We start from the raw sequence: 19,728 nt of genomic DNA on the forward strand, positions 1-19,728 counted from the left end.
TCAGAGGAGAATAAATACAATCCCTTTCTCATATGATAGCTGTTCAATTCATTCAAGACAACTATTTTCCTCTCCATGTGAACTTTCCTTACTTCCTTCAGATAATGCTCACAATGCATGAACTCATAGACCCTTAGCATCTTGGTTCCATTCTTCTCCAGATCCTCTCCAACTTGTCAGGGATTTTCCTCAGTGGGCCTCCCAGAAGTGAGTGCAGATATGGTGTGATTAGAGAAGCATGCAATGAGATGATCCCTTATTTAGCCTCTAAAGAAACTTAAAGGTTTGCCATATTGCAGTAGACCCACATGGAACTTGCAGACTACTAAAGCCCTTAGATCTTTTTCAGATGAAATGCCATCTAACCACGGCTACCCCATCTTGTAATTGTGACATTGATTTTTTTTTATGATTTCATATGTTTCAACATTAAATTTCATTTTATTAGATTAAGGCTAATGTTCTAACTCATCCAGATCTTCTTGAATCCTGAATCTGTCATTCAACAACATCCACCTAATGGCCAGGTTCTTGCTAATGAGGGGCTCTTCCCTTAGCCTTATCCTTGGACAGCAGGCATTTGTCACCAGGTCTATAATGTGCTATTTTCAAATTATGGAACTTCAATAGTAAATGATGTTTTTCACGTATACCTCTACACATTGTGAATAACACCATTTTTTTTTCACTCTGAAGGCTTTAAAATTTTTTTTCACCAAAAAAAATTACCCTCCACTGAAATCCAATCATTTTGTGTATGTTTGTGTTTCTTTTAGGTGGCACACTTGATGGAGTGCTGAGACTGGAGTCAGGAAGACTCATCTTTCTGAATTCAAATGTGGTCTCAGATACTTACTAGGTGTGTGAGCATAAGCAAGTCACTTAACCCTATTTGCTCAGTTTCTCTTCTATAAAATGACCTGGAAAAGGAAGCAAACCACTCCAGTATCTGTGCCAAGAAAACCCCAAATGAGGTCACAGAGTGTTGAGTGTAACTGCAAAATGACTTAACAAATTGTGTTTCTTTAGGACATTTTGCAGCAATCACCCATTTACAAACTTGCTAATTGATTTTTTAGGGGCTAGACCAGAAAAGAGAAAAGCTCGATTCAATGTTTTGGATATAAAGTCAACTTTCAAAACTTAATTACATATATATTATTTTAATGTATAGCATTTGAAATTTAGTACATTTTTGTACAAAAAAAAAAGAAAAAAATCGGTATGATTCCAACAAAAGTATTATTTAATGAATTTTGATGGTTCTATTTAATAGTCACTTAATTTCTTTTGGCCCTTTGTTTTATTATTTGTCTAATGAGGATATTAAACTGGACAATATTAATAATAGCACACATGTACATATGTCTATATTTAAACACATCTAAACACATGTATATATATATATATATACATATATGCATATACATGTATGCGTGTTCAAGAGTGTATGTGAGTTGTAAGCACACACATACTCTTTTGGTGTCCTAAAAGTCTTATTGTAATTTTGAACATACATACACGCATGCATACATGCATACATACACACATTCAGGCATGAATGCACACACATATACATAAATACATATACACATACATGCATCTGTATGTATATACATAAACATGCATTAAGGTTTGCAAAGTGCTACAACTGGGACAGTATTTTAGAGTTCTGTGGCCTAAAAATTTAGAACCCTGTTGCTAATATATTGATGAACCTCTTTGGTCCTTAAATTTAATTTAATTTCACTCTATCCAACAGGGATTTATTATACTCCTGCTATGTATCAGCCTGTAGCCAACCTACAGGAAACAGTAAAGGAATAAGGAAATCCAGAGGTAATTTAAGAGAAAATGAGAGAACATATTGTGTGCCAATTGTCCAAACATATGTAAGCCTCCGGAGGGGAAAGAAAGTTTTATTTTTGTCTTTATGCCACCCACCCATTCCCTGCCATCTCCTGTAAAGAAAATAACACCTTAAAAACAGAATTGGCAAAGTGACAAAGGAAGCCCAAAAAAAATCAATTGAAGAGAAGAACTCCTTAAAAAGCATAATTGGCTAAATGAAAAATGAGGTACAAAAGCTCAAGAAAATAATTTCTTAAAAATTAAAACTGGGCAAGTGGAAGCTAGAGAATCTGTAAGACATCAAGAAACAATAAAGCAAAATCAAAAGAATGAAAAAAATTGATGAAAATGTGAAATATCTCATTGGAAAAATACCTGATTTGGAAAATAGATTGAAGAGAGATAATTTAAGAATTATTGGACTACCTGAAAGCCACATTCAAAAAGAGCCTAGACATCACATTTATATATGTATATATATATATATATATATGTAAACACACACACATATGTATATATATATATACATACATATATACATATACATATATACACACATAAGCACATGCATACATACATATACATATATATGTATGTATATGTGTGTGTGTATATATATATATACATATATATGTGTATATATATATGTGTATATGTGTGTGTGTATATATATATATATCTCAGGTTAAACTACTGTGATATCCTGGAACCAGAGAACAATCTAAGTGAAATAGATGATTTTTTACAAAAATACAAATTATCCAGATAAACAGAAGAGGAAAGGGTATACTTAAATAATCCTATCATAGAAAAAGAATCAATGAGCTTCCTAAGAAAAAATCCCAACAACCAGATGGATTCACACATGAGTTCTACCAAACATTTAAAAAACAATAATTTTATATCTATATAAACTATTTGGGGAAAAAACCCAAAGAATGTTTCCTATTAAATTCCTTTTATGACACAAACATGATGTTGATACCTAAACCAGGAAGATCAACTACAGAGAAAGAAAACTGTAGACCAATTTCCCTAATGAATATTTATGGAAATGTTGTAAATAAAATATCAGCAAGGACATTACTGTAGCATATCACAAAGATAATACATTGTGACCAGGTGGGATGTTTGCTAGCAATGCAGGACTCATTCAATATTAGGAAAAACTATGAGCATAATTAACCATATCAATAAGAAAAACAAAAAAACCATATGATTATCTCAATATATGCAGAAAAAGCTTTCGACAAAGCCTAACCCTCATTCCTATTTTAAAAAGACCATAAAGTATAGGATTAAATGGAGCTTTACTTAAAATAATTAGTACCTATCTAAATCCATCAGGCAGTATTATCTGTTATGGGGATAAGCAAGAAGCTTTCACAATAAGATCAGGGATGAAGCAAGGTTGCCCATTATCACCAGTATTATTCATTATTGTTCTAGAAGTGTTACCTATAGCAATAAAAGAAGAAAAACAAATTGAAGGAATTAGCAAAGGCTATGGGGAAACTAAACCATTACTTTTTGCAGATGATATGATGGTATACTTAGAAAATTTAGGGAATCAACTAAAAAATTGTTTGAAATAATTAACAATTCTAACAAAGTTTCAGGATGTAAAATAAATCCACGTAAATCATCAGCATTTCCATACATTACCCAAAAAAACCCCTCAAGAAGTAAGAGAAAGAGAAAATCCATTTGAAATAACTGGACAACATGAAATATTTGGCAGTCTACCTGCCAAGAGAAACCCAGGACTTATATGAACACAAGTACAAAACAGTTTTCAGATGAATTAAAAACAAATCTAAACAATTAAAGAAGTATCAATTGCTCATGGGTAGGCTGAGCCAATATAAGAAAAATGACCATTCTACCTAAATTAATTTAATTAGTGCCATACCAATCAAACTACCAATAAATTATTTTATGGAGCTAGAAACAGTAATAACAGAATTCATCTGGCCAAGAATTTCAAGGGAATCAATTAAAAATATATATAAAAATGTGGCCTAACATTACTACATCTCACACTGTATTACAAAGTGTTAATCATCAAACTGGATAAGAAATAGTGGTGGATCAATGGAACAGATTAAGCACATAATATATAGTACCAAATGACCACAGTAATTGAATGTCTGACAAACCAAAATATCCAAGATTTTGGGACAAAAACTCACTATTTGACAAAAATTGCTAAGAAAATTGGAAAGCAGTTTAGCAGATATTAGGTATAGTGTACACATCTCACACTCTACACCAAGATAAGATCAAAATGGGTCTATGATTTAGACATAAAGAGTGATACTATTAATGAATTAGAGGAGCATGGAATAGGTTTAGTTGTCAGATCTATGGATAAGGTAATAATTTATGACCAAAACAAGAAATGGAAAACACTACAGGATATAAAATGCATAATTTACTATTACATTAAATTAAAACCATTTTACACAAACAGAACCAATGCAGCCAAAATTAGAAGATAATCATAAAACTGGGGGAAATTTTTTTGAGTAAGTTTTTTCCAGTAAAGGGCTTATTTCTGGAATATATAGAGAACTATGTCAATTTCATAAGAATTCCCAATGAATAAATGGTCAAATTATATGAATAGGCAGTTTTCAGAAGAAATCAAAACTGTCTATAGTCATATGAAAAAAATGCTCTAAACCACTGGTGATTAAAAAAATTCAAATTAAAACAACTCTGAGGTACCATTTCACACCTATCAAATTAGTTAATATGACAGCAAAGGAAAATGAAAAATGTAGGAAGGGATACAAAAAGAAAATGAGACACTAATTCATTGTTGGTGGAGTTGTGAATTGATTCAACCATTCTGGAGAGCAATTTGGAACTATGCCCAAAAGGCTATGGAAACTGCATAGCCTTTGTCACAGCAAAACCACTGCTGGTCGTGTACCCCAAAGAGATCAAGGAAAAGGGAAAAGACCTACATATACAAAAAATTTATATTTATAGGAGCTCTTTTTGCTGTGACAAAGAGCTAGAAATTGAGAGGATGCCCATCAGTTGGGTAATGGCTGAACAAATTGTGGTATATGATTGTGATGGAACTCTATTGTGCTAAAAGAAATGATGAGCAGGATGGTTTCAGAAAAACCTTGAAACTGACATAGTGAAGGAAGCAAAACCAGGAGAACATTGTGCACAGTAATAGCAGTATTGTACAATGATTGGCAGTGAATGATTTAGCTATTCTCAGCACTATAATGATCCAAGACAATCCCAAAGGATGTATGATGAAAAATGCATCCATCTCCAGAGAAAACACTGATGGAATCTGAATGTAGATCAAAACACATTTTTTAAACTTTCCTTGTTTTTTTTCAGTTTTGTTTTGTTTTGGGTTTTGGTCTTTTTTTGCAACATGGCTAATATGGAAATATGTTTTGCATGACTGCAATGTATAATCTATATTAAATTGCTTTTTATATCATATTAATTTTCATATTTTATATTAAATAGTAATTAAATTAAATATTTAAATTAATATTTTATATTAAATTGTCTTCTCAAGGAGAGAGGAGGGGAAGGGAAGAAAGGGAGAAAAGGAATTTAGAGCTCAAAATATTTTTAAAATGTTAAGAAGTTTTAAATGTAATTGAGATAAAAATGAGGGTGGGAAAGGAGTGGGGAAGAATGCACAAGGATGGGTAGTGGTAGCAGAATATAAGAGAAAAATTGCCCCACCAGCAGTTTTTGCAAATTTACAAAAAGAGTATTGGTTCCAGTCTGCATATTGTAGAATCAGACCATTTCTGTTTGGAAGAACCCCCCAAAGCAGATAGCCAAATATTTTCTGCGCATCCCTATCCCCAACCTGTATGTATTTTAATATATTAACCGAATCCTTATGTTTCTGATTCGTTTACATGTTTTTCATCCAAACAGTTTTACAGGAGTCATTTAATGACTGATGAGACAGATAAACCTTTATTTGGTAACTGTTGGATTCCTCCCTTCCCCCATCCATGATGCCACACTTGTTGATATTCCATCTTGCTCTGTTCTATAAGCGTCATTCCCATTTCTAAGCTCTGATAACACATTCTAAGAGATGTTTCTATGCATGTAGTCACAATTTAGAACACACAGATTCTTCTTATCCTAGAATGATGGAGTTGATAAGGGGAGACAGTGATGAACAAAATATAGGATTCTGGGGCACTTAAAGCCAGGGTTGTCAGCCATAATTCTCAGGAATTATAGAGGAATCACAGCTCTGGGTAGTAAGAACACTTCAATTTGAAAAAAAAATATTCCTACTATGTTTAGGGATAACACAATTACTACCAAAGAGTTCATGATCTTTTCAGTATAGGAAATACTGTTAGGGGAACTGCCTCCACTAATGCCATTCCCAATCCTTCTATGACTTACTGAAGTCCCAGGGACATAGTTAAGGCCCTGGGAAGTTAAATGAGTTGCCTGTGGTTCATAAATAGTAAGAAAGTGTAAGATGGAGTTTTTAATTCAATTCATGTATTAATTACTTTCTTTATTCTAGGAATATAAAAACAAAAAACCCCCCACAATCTTACCTTTAAGGAGTTTACCTAGGGGGATGATAGATTTATATATAGATTTATCAATAAAATATTCAACATAAATGCAAGGTGGAAGGGGAGGTTCACAATTGGAGGGAATGCAGGATGGCTCCTTGTAATATGTGCCTCTTGCTCTAAATTTTGAAGAGAGGTAGAGGTTTAGATGAATAAAGCTTGAAGAGGGCATGAAGGACAGCCTGGGGAAATGCTGGGAGGCAAGAATATGAACGTGGCATAATGGGAAAAATAAGCATGGAATGAAATGTAGGGGGGAGTTATATGGGATCAGTCAGGAAATCCAGATCAGCAGAAGACATGATGTACTAGCACCTTAAGGTCTATATTATCTCATGTGAAGGTCAAAACAACAACTCTGCAGAGTAGATACTAATGATATTTACTATCCCCATTTTATAAATGGGAAAAGTGAGGCTCAGTGACTTTAAGTGACTTGCCCATGATCATATGGTTATTGGCATCTTGCCCATGATCATATGGTTATTGGCATCTATTGGCACCTACACTTGCTTGGAGTCAGGAACACCTGAATTTTAATCTAGCCTAGTCACATACTAGCTGTGTATGACCCTGGAAAATAAGTTGACCTCAATCCTGTGTTCTCCCATGTATCCTCTAGAAAGGATTCAATGAAAGTAATTGAGATCTTCCATGAGATCTTTCTATTTCATATGTACCATTGGAGTATCCTGGAATGTCAGAAGGCTTAAATGAGATAATGTGTAAAGCACCTGAGAGCAGCTAATTGTTTCAGTGGATAGAGTTCTGGCCTGGAAGCAGGAAAACCTGGGTTCAAATTCCAGCCTTTAATAGCTGTGTGACCATGAGCAAGCCATTTATCCTCTAATTCCCTCAGTTCCCTAAACTGTAAAATGGATAGAGCTGTAAAAATTAAATGGTATGTGTAAAGTGCTTAGGACAGCAGCTGGCACATAGTAGGCACTTAATAAATTCTTTTTTTTCCTTCACTTCTTCTTCATTGCCTGCAGCAGTATTTGAACCTACATCCTCCTGGCTCCCAGCACTGTTTCTAGAGTCCTATCACCACCCTCTTCTACAGCGTTGTACAAAGAGGTGGGAACACAGTGTTGATATCAAACATGATTCCTGTTACATAAGAACTTCTAGATACACAGTGTCTTTTTTTTCTTTCTTCACCTCCCACACACCAACAAAAGAGGGGGCTCCATTAAGATTTGTTGAATGAAGAAATTACAAAAAAGTATGTACACACAGAATGTGTATGTACATGTACATACATAAACAGAAATGTGTAAAGGCACCCAGAAATGCTTGAACCCAAGTCAGGAGTCACCTCAAATCTTGACTTCCTACCTTTGCAGTTTAATGACCTTGGAAAATTCATTTAACCTCCCTAGAGCTCAGTGTCTGTATCCATAAAATGTAGATCTCAATCAGTCAGTCAATAAGAATTTGTTAAGCAGTCACTATTTTCCAAGAATTAAGCTAAGAGCTGGGGATTCAAAGAAAAACAAACAAACAAAAATAGGTTCTTCCCTCAAGGAGATTATATCCTAATGGAGGAGAAAAGCATGTACATACATAGAAAACATACAAAATACATTTAAAGTAGGTACAGGGTAAACTTAAGGGGGAATGTCCTGGTAGCTGGCGAGGTCAGAAGAGGCTTTCTACATAAGGTGGCATTTGGGCCAAGTCAGGGTCCCAAAGAGGTGGAGTGGAGGGTGGAGAGAATCCCAGGCATGAGGAAGTAGCCAGTACATGATAATATGATGATGGAGGGCTAACATTCTAATGAGGGAGAAGAAACAGGCATCCCTTCAGAACTTTCATGTCTTCAATGCATATTGAAGGAGTTAATCAAGAAAAACAGATGACCTAGAGATTCTGTTCTAAGGGTTTTCAGAAGGGAAAGTGAAAAGAAGGTCATAGGAATACACTTGTGGACAAAGGAGGAAGTGAACAGGAGAACCTGCTATTCCATAACTAGGCTTTGTGAGAAAAGTGTACAGATAGGGAGAATGGCCATCTAAGGAAGTGGGCATCCAATGAATCTCACTGTTATGTAAAGTGGATTAAGGAGATTTGGATGTGCACGTAAACACATGCACAAACAGTTTGGTGGAGAAATGTATCAAAGAGGCTGAGATTGCCAAGGAAGAGGAGTTAGGGGGATAGGAATATTCTCAAGCAAAAAAAAAAAATTAAAAAAATCAGGTCTCAAAGAAGAGAAAGGGGAAAAAAAAGAACTAAAAATTAAGGAGATGCCCACAAATTAAGGAATGACTGAACAACTCTGGTGTATGGATGAAATGGAATATTAGTGTGCTATAATAACTAAAGAAATAATTTCACATAATCATTGGAAGCGGGAATTGATTCAGTATGAAATGAGCAGAATTAGGGGAATGATCCACACAATGACAATATTGTGAAGAAAAACAACTTTGAAAGATTTAAGAATTCTGATTAAAGCAGCAACTAATCACAGCTAAAGAGGATCTATGATGAAACATGTAGCCCACCACTTGGACAGAGCAGTCATGAGTTCCAATGGCAGGAATAAATATATTATTTTTGCATGTGGCCACTATGTGGATTTCTTTTATTGACTCTGTGTACTAATTGTAAGGGCTTTTTTGTTAGATTTTAATTGTGGAAGAGTTGAGTGTAAGAACTCATTGATACTGATGAAAAAATAGAAGAAGGGAAGAAAACAGAAGGAAATTCAGAAGAAGCATAGGCTAGCAGGATAGTTTTGAAAGTAATAGGTTGAATTCATTACATAGTTTTTTATTAGAAAGCAAGCATGTGGAATAAAGATTCATGGATTCATACACAACCCTCTTTTGTATTTTATTTTATATATGAAAACGAAAGGTTGGGAGAGATTCTGTGATCCCTATGAGAAGATGAGAAGAAAGGAAAATTATATGGGCTTAGAATTAGGTGGGCTTCTTGTATCATTGGTTGTTCAATGTCCCAGGGAGACAAAGCTGATCTTCCCAATATCTTAGAATAAATTTCTATGTAAATGTACATTCCAAATGTTTCCGGAAGCCCTCACGGGAACAACCAAAGGACATTATTACTACACAAACTATACGTAATTCTGTGCATAATCAGCATGCACCTGGGGAGGTCTCAAAGTGGAAAAAAATCAACTGTACCCCCCCAAAATGAGGTTGATTGACCCTGCTCTCAACATTGAAGTCTCATAGGGAGACAGGTTAGGAATATGTTTCTGCCTGGCTAAGTGTTAATCATTTGCAAAGAAGCATGATAACATCAAAGTGGATAAAGAACTATCAATTTCAGTTTTCTATAATTCATACATACACACACACATATAAAATACATATGTGCAGAATTACACAAATATGTACATATGTATACATCTCTATATGCATATGTGTATGTGTGTAAATACATTGCTGAGATAATTGTTTGGCTACTAAAACAAGGGCAGTGTCCACTTGCGGATTGTAAGATATGCATTAAATGTCTCCAGATTTTAGATTTCAGAGTTGGTTGCTTTGCTTACTTGCATACTTGTGTGTATGTTTGTCTTTTGGGCAAGCCTGATGAAAGGAAGCTGAGGAATGTACACTTAGTGACTAGGCAAAATGGAAAAGCTAAAGGAGGAATGTTCCCCTCCGAGCTGGAAGTAGAGGGAATGAGCGAGCCTTTTGTCTGAGGAAAACTGACAGTGCTCGGAGTCCTTCAGCCACATGGAGACAGCAGAGGTTAGCACCTATCTAGCAAGAAGCATTGTTGAAAATCAGAATGGTGTGCTGATGAATGGTGGACTTCCCTTGCCTTGTTCCTGCACCCCAAGTGAGCTCTCCCAATGGAGAGCCCTTGACGTGGCCAAAGGTTTCTGCCTCCTCCTGTCCTCCCATATTTTTCTCAAAGGTTAACTTGAAGAAGTTGGTAATGTTGTTTGACCCTGTTGAATTTATAAAACTTGTCCCCGGGAAAAAATTTACCCTGGTTGCCAAGAATCCCATGAAATATGGTATAAGGTCTAATGAGTCTTTGAAAATAGTGACCTGGACACATTTTCCCCTCTCTCCATCCTATCCTCTACACAGCTGGCAAATCGATATGCCTAAAGTGTATCAAAGTTTTAAACACGTCACTCACTTGCTTTTAATGAGTTTCAAGAACTCTCTATTTCCTCTAGGACATAATGCAAAGTTCTCTGTCATTTCAACCCCCTGCGCCATTGTCTCACACATATTTGCTACTATTGATTTTGCCTTATCCTCTCTTTTGCACAGTACACCCCAGACGAATTGGCCTATTTGCCTTTTCTACCCATTACATACCTCCTTGCCTTTATGTAGGCTGTCCATCATTCCCAGAATGTGGTCCCTCCTCATCCGCACCTCTCAGAATCGATCCCTAACTTCATTAACTTCAGATCAGGATGGCCTTCTCTTGAAACCTCTCCTCACTGTCTCCCATCCCATTGTTCTTAATCTCTCTGTATCCCATGTCTGTCCAATATTACTTTGCGTGATAGTAGGTAATGTGTATTCACTTTTCCGTGTACAAGTTATGTTCTCTAGGTGGCATGAAAACTCTTGGAAAAGAGTGATTTTTCTTTCTCTTTTAATTCAATAAAATGTTTATCGGACACATCTATTAAGCATCTACTTTGTGTGTTGGGCACTGTGCTATGTATTGGGGATGAAAAAAAATGACATAGGCCTATGTGTTATGATTTTCCTTCCACCCCCAACCCCCATGAAAGCAAGCAAGGAGAAATTTGTCATTTATTTGGGAAAAAGGTGAATAGAACAGCTAAGTAGATATAAAGTAATTTGTGAGGGGGAAAGGCTGACAATTGAGGGGAGGGCAAGAAAAGGCCCATGTAGGAGCTGTACTGTGAAGAAAAGTGGGGCTGTATAAAGGTTATGGGAAGGAGGCTACAGAACCTTTAAAACATGGAGGACAGGATTGCCAGAGATGGATTCTCCCATACAGGGAATAACAAGTAGGCCAGTCTGCCCAGCATATGAAGTGTGTGCAAGGACTAGGAAAGGGTATTAATATCTTTTCTTTACAGATAGGGAAACCAAGGCTCAAAGATGAAGTAACATGTCCAGGGCCACCCAGATAGTAAGTGTAAGAAGCAGGATGGTTGTGAGCCCAGCTTATCCAGACCGCAAGTCTAGAACTCTCTATTACACCAGACTGCATAGACTATGGAATAATTGATGATGGTATCAGAGAGTTTTCTCTGGAAAGGACCTAGGAGGGCATCGATTTCAATATCCTCATTGTAGAGGAAAGTAATCATGCCCAAGATAAAGCATATGATCACAGGCTCCCAAATTTAGAGCAGAAAGGGATCTTACAAGTTAGGTCCAACAGGGCTTCCTAATTCCAAGTCCAGCATTCTATACACCATGCTCTCTAGGTCCAAATGGGAAATGTGTCACAGCAGGAAATCTTCCCCCATCTTTACACTCAGATTTTTTAAATATTTTCTTGTGCTGCCCCCTCAAAGACATGTGCATCTTGTACATTGTGAACCATGGCCCCAGGAGACCATTATTTTTCCCTATTCTACATTACCATTTTGTCCCAGCATCGACCTATAGATATCCTATTCAAAGCAAGTGAAGTCTTGCTTCTGCATCAGACAGATAAAGAGGCTTGCCAGGCCTACACACATTATTGGATTTGCAAAACATGAAAAAGCCCAAGAGGTCCCAAGCCTGCAGACTGATGTAAATTGTATGAAAATTGCTAAATGGTCCCATATTAAGTGCAATAAAGTTAAAAGGAGAAAACAAGCCTCCTCTCTGGAGAGGCACAGCTGAGCTTGAGCTGAAAATAGACCAGTCCTATGATTAAAACAACCCCTCTGGAGGGTGGGGAGGGGGTGCCAAGAAATAGCAATATTTTAAGTATTAAAAAAGTCCTTCTTAGGGCTTGAGAACAAACATCCCTTCAACAATGTGGGCACCTTGCCCAAATTTGCCAAATAGCCTTTGGAGATGCAGACATTGACATGTTTTTCAAGTTGGATCACACAACAGGCTGCCTCCCTTCCTTTTCCACCTCCCACATGGTGAACAGTCCAAGATATACCAATGAATAAATATTTGGACTTCAGGTCCATACCCACATGGGCCACACGGACACCAGAAAGCCAAAGTGAGATGTCTTGGGGGTCCTGATGAGGTTTATATAGTTCCCTGGTTAATGTGGATCACAGAAGTCAAAATAGATTCAGTTGATGAGAGGTGGGTTGTAGGCAGAGTGGAAAAGTAGGAAGAACCCTGAATCTGAAGCCAAAGGAAATAGGTTCAAATTTTGCCTCTGGTATTACCTATGTGATCTTGAGCAAGTCATTTCATTTACAAGGGCTTCAGTTCCCTCTTTTGCAACATGAAGGGATTGGACCCAATGGCCTCTGGAGGCTCTTCCAGATCTTGATCTATCAAACTACAGAGATAACTGCACAATGATTATCCATTGGCACAAACACAAATCCTTTTTTATTTTTATGGGTCTTTAGACAAGGACATTCAAACTGTCATCTGGGACAAGTTCTGGGATCTTCATCCTCACTAGCAATTCTTCAGATTAATTACATTCAACACACACTTGTGCATATGTATACATATATACACACATATGTGTATATACATATGTATGCACTGAATGGAACAAAATTGAAGTAGTATCACTAGTTCCACATACATTAAAGATTCATTACACATATGACTATGTTCTGAGTGAAAGTATTAAAGGGAAGAGAGGGCAAGATGGACTCAAAGCAAGGGTAGCAGCAACCTAGCAGCTCTTGATGTTGAACTGGAACTAGAGATCTACTTAAATGGCTGCCATCAAAGCCAAAGGTCCTTTGCCAAATGTGTGTGGATGCCCATGTTTCTCATTACTCTCTTTCTGTATTTTGGGTACATACAATCTAAAGCAAAGGAATATTTTGAAGCTGTTCTCTTTTTTTTTTCTAAAGAGAACATTTCTTGGATCTCTTAAATGAAGAGCTATCTCATCATTTTCATTCTTTCACCTTAATGAAGGGACCTATGGAAGTTCCTCTTCCAGGACGATCCCTTCTCAGGCTGAAGGCAGATAATAGATAGATAGACAAACAGACAGACAGACAGATAGACAGATAGATGGCTAAATCAACACGTAGACATAGATGGATATGTGATTGAATGGATGCTATGACATTTATACAGAGCTTACTATATTCTAGCTACTAAGCTAGACTTATTTCACTGCTCTAACACTCCTTCCCCTCCACATAGTTTCCTTTTCACTGAGAAAGAAATATCAGACTACAGAGAGTTGTGTAATTCTACTTTCTCCATTTAGGGAAGTGAGTTCTTCTTCCACATCCTTTTCAACTAGAACTCTCTATGAAACTCTTTTTCTTTTCTTTGTTCAGGTCCTCCCTTGAATACAGAACTTCAGCAAAGTTATCTTGAACTTTCTGCTGCTTACAAGGCACTGTGCTAACCATTGGAAAAACAAAGAGAGACAATTAGCAGACCCTGTTCTCAAGGAGCTTCCAATCTGATGGAATGCTGTCTTCACTTTATTAGGGGTCAGTAATGATCCAACTCTCATGTTATTGCACTGAAAGAAACCAAATTGGGAGCAGAGTGTTAGTGTTGGAAAAGCACTGAACCTAGAGTGGGAAGACCTTGGTAAAATTCTGGTCCTGCCACTTTACTATGTAAATTTTGGTGTCATTTTTTTCATTTGTCCAAGCCTTGGTTTGCCCATCTTTTTAATTAGAGTAATGATATTAGTATATCTAATTTTCCCTTTATTTTAATTACAGAACTTAATGTGAGAGCACAACTTTGGTTAAAGCAAGGTGCTTCACTTTCTTAGATTTGTAATAAACATCAATTTCAAGGAATGGATTTAATAGCAAAATTCAGTCAGTTATTACTCAAATAGTCATGGCCAAGTATGTAGAGTGCTACTCTTTGAGCTGGAAAGAACTGTGTTCAAATCACATCTCTAATAGTTAATAGCTGAGTGATCATGGGCAAATTCACTTGGTACCTCTGAGACTCAGTTTCCTTATTGGTAAAATGTGGGTGATAATAAGACTGTCTGCTACTTGCACAGACCTTGGAGGCTGGCAGTGAGGCTCAAGTAAGAAAATGCACGTTTGGCACTTTGCCGACTCTCAAGTGCTTTATAATATTCTCCTCTGTGATCCATGGGAACACATGGCATTGTATTGCTACTTTCCACTGATCCTTTTGAATTTCCACTTCATTCTTTCCAGTATCAAAGATACCAAGAATGGAAGCATCCCTCTTCACCTGTACTTCCACCAGGAAGGAAATTTTTTTAGGGAGTACTAGTTTCTACCCAGCTACCTTTGACTCTACTTTGGAATTTCAATGAGAGTTGAGAACCTCTCCTCTCAAAGGAGTACCACTGAGTCCTTGAAATATCACCTTCCCCATCTGCTACCTCAGCAAAATTATTGGCCAAAATTCAACAGCATCTGTAAGTTTCCTTAACTAATCTGTCCACGAGCAACGCCTAATCTATTACTCTCACATATCTGGGGGATGAAAGTCACTGAGATAGACTCTGTGTGCATGTATGTGTGCACATGTGCAAGGTGTATATGTTTCAGAGTAGGCAGAGCAAATCAGGGACTTTGGCCCTGCATTGACAATGTTGGTATCCATACATATACCCTATTAGTTTCCCTTTCAGTGGAAAATGATCAAAAAATGTGAGCAAAAGTGTTTAGAAAAGAGTGATGCCTTCCATCTGGCTAAGTGCCTTGTGCTTTTCAAAGTGTTTGTATGTATATTAGATCAAACTCAACTCACATACCTCACTCTCTGTTCACATGATCATAGGGGTTGAACTGAAAGTGACCTCAGAGGCCATCTTTTCCAAAAGTCTCTCCTTACTGAGCCTCAGTTTTCTCATCTGTAGGATGAGAATATTGGACTCTGAGGACCTTTCCAGCTCTACATCCAAGATTTTGTAATCAAGTTGGAGAAATACATATCTCAGGTATTATTTTCCCTATTTTTATAATCATAAAACTGGATGAGACTTTGGAAATAATTTAGTCCAATCCTCTCATTTTGTAAGTGAAAAACCTGATACCTGTGGAGGTACAGGGACTTGCCCAAAATTTCAGAGGCACTTATTGGAAGAGCTGAGATTCAAGACTGCACATTCTGTTCCCAAATCCAGGGGTCTTTCCAATACTCCCTGCTTCTAGTGCCTTCATGTTAAAAGTGAGGAAACTGATATAGACATGTGAAGCTACGTACTCATGGTCATATGGACATTTAAATGTTAGGGACAGCCAGACGGTACATTGGATAGAGCACTGGTCTTGGAGTTAGGCAGACCTGTGTTTAGATCTGACTTCAGATACTTATTAGTTATGTGACCCTGGGCAAGTCACTTAACCTCTGTTTGTCTCCATGTACTCAACTGTACCATGGGGATAATGATGATATCTACCTTCCAGGATTTTTGTGAGGCTCAAATGAGATAATACTTGTAAAGCACTTAGCATAGTGCCTACCACATAGTAGGTGCTATATAAATGTTAGCTATTGTTATTATTAGAGCACATAGGCGACTCAATGGACAGAGTGCAGGTGATGAAGTCAGAATGTTTCATCTTCCTGAGTTCACATCTGGCCTCAGACACTTACTAGCTATATAACCCTGGGCAATTCACTTAATCCTGTTTGCCTCAGTTTCCTGATCTGTAAAATGAGCTGGAGAAGGAAATAACAAACCACTCCAATATCTTTGCCTTCCACATCTGCTTAATGCATCAGAAAAATTATTGGCCAGAATTCAACAGCATCTGTAAGTTTCCTCAATTAATCCATCCATGAGCAATGCCTAATCTATTATTCTCACCTATCTGGGCGATGAAAGGCACTGAGATAGACTCTGTGTGTATGTATGTGTGCACATGTGCAAGGTGCACCCCCAAATGTGATCATGAAGAGTCAGACATGACTAAACATGATGATGATGATGACGATGATGATGATGATGATGATGGTGGTGGTGGTGGTGGTGGTGGTAGTGATGGTGATGATGGGCTCTTAGGCTAGCATTTTTTCTGCTCCCCTATGCCACATTCTCCCTCAATATTTGTCTACTTTCATAAATCATTTTAGAGTGTGCAAAATATTGCTTTCATCTGATTTTCCCAACATTGTGATGTAGTTTGTTCCAGTATTATTAACCCCCCCCCATTTTCTAGATGAGGACACTGACATTTGAAGGTGGGAAGTAGTTTCTGTGATCTCCTAACCAGTGAAATGGCAGAGCTGGGATTCCTTCTAGATTTGCTGGTCCCCTGAAGCGCTCAGCTCTTCTCTACCACATGGTCTTTTGCTTGAAATCCAAAGAACCAGTGGTGGATTGATTTCAAAGATGAGAAAAGAGAGAATAAGAAAAGTGTGTTAGTGACTTGCCTGGTAACACATTAAGGTTCTGCCAGATCAGAGATTAGAACCATGTGTCTTCCCTCCCAGTTTAGTACTTTTTCCAGAGAGGTTCCAGATACAGTGGAAAACAATGATCCACTTGTGGACAAGGTACCTGGGTTCAAAGCCTGTGTCAGACATTGACTCCTTATGCCTATGGGCTGCTTCATCCCTGTGCTCAAGCAATGGGACCAAATGACTTGACAGATGGCTCAGATCAAGAAAGTAACTGAGAGTTCCAGTTCAAAAGATTAATCAAATTGACTTCTGCCAAACTGACCCATCAACCAAGTGAAAAGTCATAGGGCCACAATATTTAAGGCTCCAAATCAGCTCTCCTGATCCTTTTCCTATGTGGCTTATTTTTAATTTTTGATTGTTAAAAGTTTTATTCTTGCATTTTGATCTTCTATAAAAATGATATCTGGATAAAGATCCTACTCCTACTACCCAGAGAACTTTCCATCACAACAAGAGAAGTTAAGCAAAGCTAATGTCTCAGTGTATGCAATATTCTGCACGCATAATCCCCACCTCTCCAAGGAGAGGTGGGAGGTACATTTCCTAATCTCTTTTACACAGCCACAGATTGCTCATTAAAATGGCACAGAGTTTAGCTTTGTTTTGATGTTTCTTTTATTTACATAATTGTCATCATTGTTGAATATCCTCCTACTCTTCCTTTTTTACAAATGAAGAGACTGAAACCATAGTCTCATCAGGGATGCATGGCTACCCCCTCTCTCTAGTTGATAGGATTAGACAGCCTCCCATTCCTCAGAAGTACTTTAAAATATTCGGCACACAGGTGTGCTTTGTTCCATTAGTCCTTGGGTCCCAATGCCAGATGAATTCTCCATTTCCCTTGTCACCTCTTTAGCACATAGCCAGGCAAGCAAGCTTGAGGATGCCCATGTGATCCTTGATCACATTACTGAATATGATCAAAAGGCCCCACTTCAATGCAGTTGATTGGGTTGCTCCCCGGACTCCAGAGCAATTTCTGTAAATATGATACTCTGCAGGAGAAGCCCTTCAAAGGAAAGGCACACCAGGCCGTTTATCATTTCCATGCGGGACATTTGGAGTTATTGCCTCTTGAAAGCAAGAATCATGTCAGTAAGGAGAATGAGAAGGGTGAAGGGTTCCTAGAACCAGCTCTCTCTGTGTCTCTGTGCCTCTCTGTGTCTATCTGTCTCTGTCTCTGTGTGTATGTGTGTGTGTGTGTGTCTGGCTCTCTCTCTCTCTCTCTCTCTCTCTCTCTCTGTCTCTCTCTCTGTCTCTGTGTGTGTATGTGTGTGTGCCTCTGTCTCTCTGTCTGTCTCTATCACTCTCTGTCTCTCTGTCTCTCTCTCTCTCTTCTCCCTCTCCCTTCTCCATCCCTCCACAAAACTGTTTAGGTCCCAAAGGCCAGAGTTTGGCAGGCTCATTCCAACAAAAATTAGGTTGTCAATGAGAGGACAGGGTTCAGGGTGGGTGGCAAGAAAATGAGGGAGATAATGGCTCAGAGACAATGGTGCATCTGAGATAATTCAGTGATGCAAGCCCATTGCTATGCCTTGTGTAGCCGAATCTCTCTGATCCCCTTGAAAGGGGGGCTCCATAAATTATAGCATGTGCATGATTAATTTGTAAAAGTAATCATAATTAGCACCACAGAATGGAGCCATCTGGGCTCTTCTGCTTGGCAGCTTCTATTAATTAGTTTTATTTGAAAAATAAGATTGGGGAAACACAAAGCAAAGTCCTGGAAAAGAATCTCCAACAATTAAATCCAATTACTGTTTACGTTTTGGGTTTCTTTTTGCAATGTCCTCTTTATAGCTTAGAAGAGAAAACAAAAAACTGCCGTGCTTTGTAAGGCTGTACATCCCAACGCATAGGGCTTCATGTTGCCAACTCTGATCAGAAATTTTTCTGATGGAAGAGATTGTCCTTCTGTCCCTGGAAATATGCTCCCAGAACTTTCAAGGAGGGATTAGGTTGATAATAAGACTGAAATACTTCCCTTTCACTGATGGAGCTGCCCCAATCCAGCAGGGATTTGGGATCTGCAATTTGTAAAACTGGGACCATCTTTCTGAAGCCGCAGTGTTCTCTTTCCATTAACCTTCTGCAGTAGGGAATTCACAAAGATTGGCTGGCTTCAAACTAAATATTCCATGAACACAGACTGAAAAGTCAAAGGTAACATTTTAGGGGTTTAATCAAAGTCTTGAAGTTGTTTATAGAGAATGATGATGGATTTCAGTCCAAAATAGGAAAATATTTTATTCCCAGATTGACATGCTTTTAAAGCATTTCTATGGATGAAGAAATCTTGTACTGTTGGAAATACCAGCAGAAATGACCTCATTCAAGCCTGGGCTCACAAATTATCAGCTACTGATACTCTGAGTGCGACCTTTGGAGGTACAGTGGTCTTAAAGGAATCTGCTGTCCCATTGTTTTTCATTTGTACAGTTAATGGGCTTTGGAAACATGAATTTCATCTTATTTTAGTGGAAAAAATGATGAAGTTTTAGAGGGAGGGTGCTCTTCTTCTAAAACCAAGATTCTCTTGCTTAATTAATTAAGATCTGAAGAAGAGCTACCTTTCATATAAAAAAAAGTCAAAAAATCTCTCAATCCAGAACAAGGTGCTTCCTATAGTATAATTTCTTTTACATGCTTATTTCTTTTCTCTTTCTTCCTTCCCTGCTTTCTTTCTACCCCTTCTTTCTTTTTCTTTCTTCTTCCTTCATTTCTTTAATTTTCTTTCTCTCTCTTTTTCCTTTGTCTCTTTATTTTTC

Source organism: Phascolarctos cinereus, unplaced genomic scaffold (assembly GCF_003287225.1).
Source record: "Phascolarctos cinereus isolate Bilbo 61053 unplaced genomic scaffold, phaCin_HiC Scaffold_1;HRSCAF=81, whole genome shotgun sequence".
NCBI classification, from domain to species: domain Eukaryota; kingdom Metazoa; phylum Chordata; class Mammalia; order Diprotodontia; family Phascolarctidae; genus Phascolarctos; species Phascolarctos cinereus.